The following is a 9,955-nucleotide window of genomic DNA, read 5'->3' as shown; positions in this document are numbered from 1 at the left end:
GACTACAGAGAAGCTGTTAATGACTGCTTTTAACAAGTCATAAAAACCCAAACATTACACAAGAGTGGGGGTTATTTCTGCCTATACAGGACAAAACTGAAATCTCAAGGTGAACCCTTTATTTACACTGAAACTTATGTTTCTGAGAAAAGTACAACCATGTGTGAAACTAAATGGCAAAGTAACACACACAAATATATCAATGAGAATAACAAATAGACTCTACTATTAGCACTTGCAGGATAGCAACTGAACATGGATTTGAGGAATACTGTGCCATATATATCCTCATAGAAAAAAGAACTAATCCAAAGAGCACCTCGGGATCTCAAGTATCTTCTGCCATTTTATGATATCTGAAATTTTCTTTTGGCCTTTATGTTACAATTCTACAGAACTGCAAATACCCGATGCTGCATGGCACATTGCATTTTTATTACTACTGAAGTCAACAGGACTTTTGGGCTGCATTCGGTCACATTATCTATAGTATTTACATCCTGTGTATTAGTATAGAGTATTATATATAATACTCTTTTATATATATATACTTATATATAATACTCTATGTATTAGTATAGAGTACTACATCCTATGTATTACTATAGAGTATTATCTATAATATTATATAGATTATTACAGAATCATAGAATCATTTATGTTGGAAAAGACCATAAGGTCATCAAGTCCAACCGTAAACCTAACACTGCCAAGTCCACCACTAAACCATGTCCCTAAGCATTATATTATGTAATATCGGAGCATTTTCTAAATACACTCAACACTGTTTACACAGCTGCTGATTTTATCCTTTCTGTTTTGAAATTATATGAATATCACCACCCAAAATGCGAACAATTTGCAATTGCTCTTTCTGAAATATACACAAGAAGCCACCAGGTGGCAATAAAACCCAGCTAATGAGCAAAGTGCTGGCTTTACACATTGTTCAAAATCACTGTTAATTGTTGCCTTCCTTTCTTACATGGACATGCAGGAAAAAAATCCACTCCCGTAATTCAAGTGCTATTCACAGTTCATAAACACCTGAAATGAAAGCTGGTGGTAGTTACATATAACACCAATACGAGTGAGTTCAGTGAAACAGTAGTATAACTGCCCACTGCAGTCAAATATGGCCCAGAAATACTAAGTATTCAGTACAGCTCCCCTGAATTGCCATAAAAACTTTATACAATGTCCCCAGTTTCCACCATATCCTCATTCTTTTTCTTTTTCTTTATTTATCTTCTTAGTATTTGCTCAAATTTATTTAAACTAGTAATACTAATCACCATGACTGAGATCACTACCCCTTTACATCCTTCTTTTTCCACTATTTTGGAATTTCAGATGCTTTCAGTGTAAGTGCTAACATTGGGATCTACAATAAACACTATCACCTGTTTTAGCTGCTCTCCTTTATGAAGAACTTCACTATTTTAATATGTATTGTCAGATGACATGCACACAGTTTTTTTTTCTCTAAAGAAAATTGCTTTTTTTCCCCATTACTTGTGATACCATCAAACACACCCCATTTTGGTTACTTAATGGTTTTACTCAGGTACATAGGCAAGAACCTATTCTTGGTGAGTATACTATCATGTACATAAGAAATTTACTTCAGATTAAAAAGAAAAAAAAAAATCCATCTGCATAGAACAACCTACACTGGCAGATGAGAAAAACTCCAGAACTTTCTCAGACTCACTCAATTAAGCAAAAATTGCTAGCCAGGCTTTATTTTCAGACAGAACTACACACAGTCATGCATAAAAATGAAACAGTCATGGTGAATGTGAATGGATAGCTCTGCAACTGATAGATGACATACATGAACTTTGCCAGTCTACACCAGCCAAAGACCTTGCACTGGGAGTTCTTGTTCTTCAACAACTTTTCCAAAGCATATTTCTTAAGCACTTTATCACTCAGGGTTAGTTCCATAACAATCACATTGTCTGCTGGGAAGGGCATTATGCTGAACTACCAAACTGCCTATTACATGAATCAAGCTTGTTCACTTTTCTAATGCTTCATTAATTTGGGCCACTTGGATCTTCTGCTCAGCTAATTTTTCATCTCCTCATGTAACAGCAGAAGGGGGGGGGGGTTTGCTCCTTATCCAATTACAAAAAAAAAGTAAAAAGAAGAAAAAGGTGGAAAAAAGTGCTGAAGTATCTTGTCATCTCTAAGAGTAGGAGACGTGAAACTGTTGGGTGATTTGGGATTCTTTGCGCTCCTCTGTTTTTTAGCAGGAAAATGGGGCTTTCTCCCTTTGCAACCCTTCCTGTGGATCACTGCTGAGGTTGCTGCAACAATTAATTTGTTAAACCACTTTACTGAAGCCACACGAGGCTCACCGACAAACCCTGGAGTGCAGCTTGGGTTGAAGGTGTGAGAGTTGTTTGGCCCTGATGAACGGAAACGTGTGACAGCAAGATTCGTCACATTTTCCATAATTCAGCTGTTCAACATTACCCTTCCCTGCACTGCAGCATTTAATAAGGCCCTTAACGTCCCCTTATTCAGTCCCTACTTAATGTTACTGCTCTGATGCCTTCTTTGTGTGACTCTTTTCCCAGAAGATATTAATAGCAGTTTCAAAGATAAAAACCACTGACAACTCCATATGTTACACAGTAGCAAGCTCCTTCCTTGACTGATTTATTTAAGTAGAGAAGTTGCAAAAATTTCTAAGCTGTTGTTGAAGGATAAATCAACACCTCTATCAGTGAAGCATTACATCTTTTGGGACTCCTTCTGTGCACCAGTCACAATCAATCCAAGAAATGCGTCTGTGTGCCCCTTCGCCAGAGAGCCGGGAATTTTTCTTGGTCAAGTTCTCAGCAAGGAAAATAACTATAAAGGCCAGTCCCCTGTTTTTTAAGAACAGAGTACCCGATTGGAACTCAGAAGTAATACTGGCAGCTACAACAGCCTGCAGACAGACAAACTTTCAGATACGGTATGCAAGAGTCACTTTTGGGAACCTACTGCACATCGCTCTGCCGTGATGCCTGAACCCCACGAGCACAGAGCAGAGTGCCAGGGGCTGCCTCCCGCGGGAAAACGCAGCGTGACGAAGTGCTGTCATCTGCCAGGCAGCCGCTACGAGCAGAGCAGAGAAAAGGAGTGGCCTCACCTTGGAAACCGTCCCTAACAAATCTGACATGCGCGTGCCCACGGACATACCTGTCATACAACCAGAATGCCATCACGGCGTAATTATGATATGTTTTCAGGTTGTGTTCCTTAGGGCTGGTAGCCAACAAATGCCCAGTTTCTGGATCCTGATCAGCTAGAATAAGAGGAAGACCAAGCTGCTCAACTCCGTCAAAAATGAGGCATGCAAAACTTTCTAATCAACATCTGAGGTGCCTCTGAAAGAGAGCGTCTCAAAGGACAGGCAGGAATCAGGCAGGGATTTTCCGAAGATCACAGTTCGACCTTTTCCCCACGATCACAGTTCTGCCTAAGCTCCACTTTGAATGCCTAAATCCTTTCTTTCATTCAAACTTGGCCCACCCTGTGTAACAGAAGATGCACCAAGGAGCTGATTGTGAGACATACCTCCTACTCATCTGTCAAGCATTTCTGCCAACAGCTCCCTCTCCCATAACTTCCTCTGTACTCTTCCCCAGATCACAAGCACTTCGGTGTGACCACTTTACCCACTAACACTGAAAGTTACCAAAAATCCTTAGAACGCCCATGCTCACTAGACCATCCTGCATCACTACGCTCTTGCACTGCCCTTTTCTGTCTGAGCATCGTCACACCCTGAGGTTTGAGCCCAAAGCCACGTACCGCTGTCACACCCACAGCCATCACCCCACTGCCATTTCGGTTTCAGCATGAGCATGTAGGCTGATTTGCAGTGCTGAGCACCCTGTATATTTTTGCACACCTTGGAAACCCTCCCTGCAGAGCTTCTGAGACAACAAGGGGTGCAGAGAGTCCATGTCTTCGCTTTTTAACAGCACTCACCAGCAAAAAGGAGAAGCATCGCTTCCACGTCGCTTAAGGGGCCAGAAATAAAGAGAGCTTCCCCAACGGTGATAACCATCACTCTTGTCACTGAAATGCTTATCTCGCTAATAAAAGCAAGTTGGATGTGCTTATTCATTTAGCTCAGAAAGCCGAAGTAAAATAGATGATCCAAAACAGAATTCAGCTCGCCTCAGGGTTGCTTTCTTTCGAAAAATACTGCCTTACTAAAGGCCTGAGCCTAAGCTAAGGAAGAGCTGGTGTGCTGAAAGCTGGTCTGTTCTTTTTCCAGACTATAAATTAGTCAAATAAAAGATATTACCTCTCCTACAATCCTTGCTTACCAAAAAGTGTAACGGCTTATTTCTGGAGATAAAACCACAGTATATACTTTCCATTTTGAAACACAAAGCTGATGGGTGTCCTTTGATGAACCAAAAGAAAGGGAAATAAAAAAATTCTTAGTTTTTTTACAAAGGTCCTGTCCAAATATTTTAAAAATCTTTCTTCTGCTCTTGTTGGGAAAGATCCTGTGACAAAAACACAAACAAAAAACCCCAAGGATATAGCCACATCTATTACAAGATTTCTCTGCAAACTGCTAGCAAGGAGAAGAGATGAATATGGAAAGAGAGGATGCAAAAGCAGTATTAATGACAGAACACTGAAGCATGGTCTTTAGTACCACCACAACCCAAGCACGAAGCCAAGTCCTGCTTTCTCTGGCAGCATATGGTTAAACCTCATCAGAAAAGCTGCGTAACATGCTTTGCCTCCCAGGCATTCAGTATGGTTTGTGGCCTTCTTTATTTTGTAGCTTAATTACTTCTAGGTCATTTGGATTTCATAATCCTGTCCTTTCTCATATCCTTGCCAAAGACCTTCTAGGAAGTTTTAATCAAAAAAACCCACTGAGGAACAGCGGCTATCCCACATTTTTCAAGGAACACATCTTCGTATGTTTTTTATACATAACCATGAGCCTGAGCCAGGGATGGAGGCTCTGCAGCTATAGCGCAGACCCCAAAGAGATGTTTTCAACGCAATGGGGAGCCTATGTAAGGATAAAATAGGCATGAGGCAAAGCCTAGAGACCCAGCCCTGATGAACCTGCTCCTGCTCTCCTCAGCGCCAGCTCAGGTATCTTTGCAGCATGCTTTCAGAAGAGGGAGCGCCCTGCAGAAACACTGAATGGCTCTGAATAGACCCAGATTGGCTCAGGCACGCTCCCCAGCTTAGTCACGGTGCCAGACCTTTTGGCAGGAGGTGGAGGAGTTGGCAGGAGCCTACAGATGAAGTGGCTGCAAGGCAAGAAGGGGGAAAGGCCTTAGGGGAGCAAGGAGCAACAACAGGGACGACCAAACCCCGAGCAGAACACGACCACGTCCCGTAGAAACTATAGTGTTCTAGCTCTGTCCCCTGCTTGACCGTCTGTAGTCATCTCTGAAGTAGGTATTTCAAGCATATGCTTATATATTACTGCAACTGTAAGCTTGTCCTTCGGTCATGTTTTCCAAAAGAGATTAGTTTAAGTGTGTATTTAACTATCTGTTTTCTCAGTTTAACAGCACTAGCAATTATCTTCTCAAAACAAAACTTGCAAACATTCAGTTTAACATGATTACTACATAACTCAAGTTCTGTTTTTAACAGTGAATACACCTCAGAACTCAGGTTACTCTAAATCATTACTTAGCAAATCTTTAGAAGTAAAAAAACCACCTAACTAAAAACTGCAAACAAAAAGTTCCAGTTCGAATACTTTCCTTACTTACAATACGTACCTTCTGAAAACGGAATGATCAGAAATAGAGCTCTTTGTGGTGCACATTCTTTCTCTCTAATAAACGCTATTCTGCAAGGATACATATACAACCGGGAGGAGCTGCTCCTGGCTCCCAATTCCTTCAAATTCAGGAACTGGTTTCACAAACTCCAAGTTTCTTCACATCATTGAGGATAGCATTCTCCAAACCCAAAATAAGCCTACTTAGGAAAATTTTCTCTTCTCTCTACCACGGTACTGCCAGCTGAACAGCCATTCCAGTGCAGATGGAAGTTCTACAGACCTGCAAAAGGAAGGTCTGTAGATATCCCTCTGCATCCAGGGGTTTTGGAAGCAGCTCCTCAGGGCTGCAGTGCATAGAACAATGTCTTTGTAACACGATAGTGTATGTCACCGTTCCACACCGTAATGTGACAGCATTTTGCAAATGTAGCCTCGTAACAGGTATGAGGAGGGGAAATTTTATTCCTCTTATTTTTATGGATGGCTTGAGGATCAGATAGAACAAAGGATGACCAGAAATTAGTCTGTTAGGAGAACTTTTTAAGTACATTTCACATTTTCCTTCATTCACTGCATGAAATACAGAAACTGTCCTGGAGTATTTTTTCTTTCTTTCCAGGATTCTCCCTTCGATATGAACACCTTAACCACCAGACAACACGTAACATCTGCTTTGACACTCTCTCTAGACCATTCTCTGCTCCACACTGAAACAGCTTCAGAAAGACGGGCAAATACCGTCTCCACCCCAAACCAGATAATATGTCAGGATGGTCTCTAAGGAGGTGGGAGAAGAATCTGGATCTTCCTATTAATGCTAGTTTACTGATTAATGAGTCAGGAGAACATTGCAAGCTTTCCTGGCTTTGCCTTCAGAAAAAGTAGTGACTGTTCTCAAGATCATTGTGCATCACAGCCGTCCTTGCAGATTTATCAACTGCATGGTGAGAAGTCAGATTAGATAAAGACAATAATGGGACGAAAGCAAAATAATTCCTAATCTCTGGATTTTGAGTGGTCTTCAGCATGAATGCACTGGTCACATCAAGGCTAGGACAGCTGTAGGCATGTACGAAAGCACAAATCTAGGCACCAAACAAACTTCAAAAAAAAAAAACAACAAACCCTCCAAGGCTGGGTGAAAGCTCATCAGAATTTTTAGAATATTTATTTTAAATAATATATATTTTAGAATATATATTTTGGGTTTGGTGACCTAAATTCCACCCATTTCTATGTCTACATCCTTCTACTGGATCTCAGCCTGCACAGCAGCCTGCGACATAAAAGATTATTTTTCTAGGTTGCCTAAACTCTCCAGCTAAGATCTGAACTGTGTGGACCTCTCAGAAGCAGAGCAGAGCGTACTGACACCATGCAGTCATCAACAATGGAATAGTTAAATGAATTGAATAGTTCAAATGAATCAGTACTAATTTTCAACCGTTTCCAGAGAAGATTCTCAGGCAATGCAATCTGTATTACCCAGCAGGCCAGGATTTTTTTTTTCTCTTTCCCTAATTTTCCATAATCTTCTAACAAATTTTTCTCTCCTCTTTGCTCTCTTTCCACCAAAAAAAACCCAGACAAGACATACAAGGGAGAGCTCGCCAGTTTCAGGAAATGGTTCATTAAGTGAGGTCTAATCTTTATCTCTTTATAGAGGCTGGAATATTGCCATCTTCCTTGGAGGTACTGACTCCAATGATAGAGCATCACCTTCATGGCTTTTGTCAGCCAAAAAAAAAAAAAAAGAAGATTTGGACCTAATTTTTTTAAACTTTATGCAGACTTCCACGCACAGTCTATCATGTACAAGGCCTCAGAAAGGTTACTGGAGGCTCCTGACAAATAATAACCATTCTAAGTGTTGTAAAAACTCGGTCTTCACTACCTATTGTTGATGTAAGATGGTAAGTCTTGATCACCTTTACATTCAATTTTTAAAAACCTGTTTCGGGATCTATAAAACTTTTCATATTTAACTAAAGGGCAGTTCATTTGAAAAAATAAAAAACTTAACTCCTGAAAATTAACTAATATTTACAGTTAACTAAACATCTGAAAACAACTGCTAAATAGCTCCTTTAGTTACACGTCATAGCATGGTCTCTGTTTAAATAAAAGCAGAACTATATTTTTAAAAGAAGATTTGGTTTTGACACAAAGGCTTCACCGATGAATGGCAGGTCTGCAGGAACGCACGGGCAAACGGCTGGTAAAAGGCAGCGCAGGCAGTTCACCTGTTTGCCACACGATGGCACAAAACAAAAATTATGAGGACAAAAAAAATGAATAGCACACAATGAGAAGTATTTAAAAAAAAAAAGCTGCAGAGACTGAATGTACATGTGGCTTTTGGAAAGATATGGGAAACGCATGAATACACGTGAATATAATATCATTCTGCGGAACAGTCAATCTAAAGTTTGTTATTCATAACACGTGCTTAACCAATTGTGTCTGTCTAGTGCTCCAGATTTAAATTACATATAACCGTAGATAATGGTGGAGTGATCTAGAAGGTTGCCGGAAACAAGCCGGCATGGGGCCAGAAAGAAGAGCCGCAAAGAGATGGTGGGTGGCACTTCTGGTGGGAAACGGGCTCAGAAAAGTCAGGACAAGCTGGGCAGGAGGAGGTGGGTGGCCAGCAGGGAGAAGGGCTGAGCAGCGGGCACCCACCCGGGCCGAATGCTCCCAGTTAGAGACCCGGGCAGGGGCGAGTGGGTGAGCAACAGGCAGGAGAGCATGCACAAAGTGGGCAAAAGGCAGATTTAAAGGGAGATTTTTGCATAAATACATATATATGCTAGAAGAGACCAAGATACGGATTGTTTCATTTGTGTGCCGATTTCTGGGCTGTTCTGGTGAACTCAAAGCTCTCTTCTGAACTCGTCAAGTCTAAAAGTGTCTGCTAGACATGAGCTTCTTACCTCGCCTGGATCTGCGACTTTAAGTTAACATACCAAATACTGCCAGATTCATAACAAAATCTTGTGATTTGGGAGTTGATAGCGGTGCCCATGATAACCAACAGGATGCAACACAGGAAACGCTGTTCCCAATCCAACCTCGTTACCCAAAGGACACAGAGGTGAAGGGCTGCAGGAAAGAGACTCATGTTTTAGCGAAGAGATAATAGGGATGAATTAAAAAAAAAACCACAGGAAAGTTTCCCGACTGGGGCACTAGGAAAAGGAGGGTCATTATTTCAAACAAGAGCAGATCTCAGCTCAGATGCTTTGAGTGCAAATATGCACATAGCACAGAGTGAATATGAAATTGATATTTTTTTTTCACCAAGCTTTAAGAGGAATTTAAAATTAGTCTTGAAAACTGGGTCAACTCTCATGTAAATCAGCACATCTGATCACTCAGGATATTTTGTAATTAACTCAGAACAGCAGCATAGCAACATACGGAAATTAGAGAGCTTCAAAGATTGAGGGGTTTTGCACTGCATGGGTATCGCAATGTCCCACTCATTTCAGTGGACTGAGTTCTATGTGTTCGGAAAAACATCCAAGAAGGCTCGACCACGCCTGCAGCCCTCAAAAGTTGCTCCAAATTGCAGCTGTCTCACTGTTGCAGTGAAAGTTAGATTTATTGGTGGTGTTCACAACACGTCCAGTATACCTTAAGACGCAGGGCTACCATCTACTGCATTTTCCTCCAGCCAGCAATCCAGGAAAGAGCTGTCTGCCGCTCAGTATGACGCATGGTCAGGACTCGTAACTGCCTGCAAACTGGCAAAACCTAAAGTCCTAGAAGATGACCCACAAGCTCACAAATGGTGCAATCTTCCTAACAGCCTACTTGCACAAAAAGCTTGGCGCACATCCCACATCCCAGCACTGGCTGTGGTATTGTCAAGTTGCGTGTCCAGAAATGGATCTGCAAAAGACAGGCATCCTAGTGAGAGGGGAGGCAAGTTAGGGCTACAAGGTCTGCAGATACACAGGGGAGGGTTTACAGCAGCTTAGCAAAGTATTTTATCCTTCTCCAACAAGCCTGGAATGGGCAAATGCAATCAGCAGACAAAACACATCACACATATCAGAAAATAAATGAGCACGTACCGTACCCGTTATGTAGGAAGGTCCCCTTCCTTATCTACATAGATACAAAAAAAAATCCACATGAGTATCTACTGGGCTAGCAAGATTTGGGCCT

This window comes from Gavia stellata, chromosome Z, assembly GCF_030936135.1.
Source record: "Gavia stellata isolate bGavSte3 chromosome Z, bGavSte3.hap2, whole genome shotgun sequence".
Classification (NCBI taxonomy): domain Eukaryota; kingdom Metazoa; phylum Chordata; class Aves; order Gaviiformes; family Gaviidae; genus Gavia; species Gavia stellata.
This window is presented reverse-complemented; position numbering follows the sequence as displayed.